Source organism: Galeopterus variegatus, unplaced genomic scaffold (genome assembly GCF_000696425.1).
Source record: "Galeopterus variegatus unplaced genomic scaffold, G_variegatus-3.0.2 Scaffold7786, whole genome shotgun sequence".
Taxonomy (NCBI): Eukaryota; Metazoa; Chordata; class Mammalia; order Dermoptera; family Cynocephalidae; genus Galeopterus; species Galeopterus variegatus.
The window spans coordinates 24,658-25,526 of NW_007733897.1; positions in this window are offsets into that span (position 1 = coordinate 24,658).

Below are 869 nucleotides of genomic sequence, written 5' to 3' on the forward strand. Positions count from 1 at the left end.
AAAAAAAAAAAAAAAAAAAAAAAAAAAAAAAAAAAAAAAAAAGAAAAGAAAAGAAAAAGAAGAAAGAGAGAGAGAAAAAGAACTTGAAACAAACATGCATTATGAACCTATCAGAAATGCTGTCATTTATATTCTACAGATAGGACACTAATTCCTATATTTTTCTATCAATCTGGTCCGCTTTAAATGAGTCCTAATCCCATGTCTGATTAGGAATTCCAGTCACATGTTTACCTTTTTCTCAAGAGGTCATGTATTTAAAATTTTAGTAACTAATTCTTTCAATCATTTGAGAAATACTCATTGGATGTTTTCCATATTCCAGGCACTATGTAAACTATCACTGGATAGTATAGAATAATAAAAATTTCAACAGTAAAATATGTAGAAAGAATGCAAGCAAATAAGAAATATCATATAGTATTCAGATGGTCATAAGTGCTATAAAGAAAAAGAAAGAAGGTAAAATGAGAGAGTGGATGGAAGTGTGATTTTTGACTGTGCATTCAGGGAAGATGAGCAGTCAAGGTGACATCTGAGCAAATACCTCAAGGAAGACAAGACAGGAGCCAAAAGGATATTTGGGAATGAGTGTACCCAGCAGGAGGAATGTGCAGTGGAAACACCTGTAGGAAGATGATTTTTAAGATGTCTGAGTCTCACAAGGAAGCCAGTTGGCTGGGGAAGAGGAAGAGCTGATTGATGGGAGATAGTGTCAGAGAATGTTGAAGAACAAAGTGGCCTCATTGCTGTTGAAGTTGAAAGACACAGAAGGTCCCTCGCTCCAGGTGTTGTTGTATTTACACTATAATAAATTGGCTTAGAATGTGCTCTTGAATTTAAAAGCATTTGCTCTTTATTTCCATAAG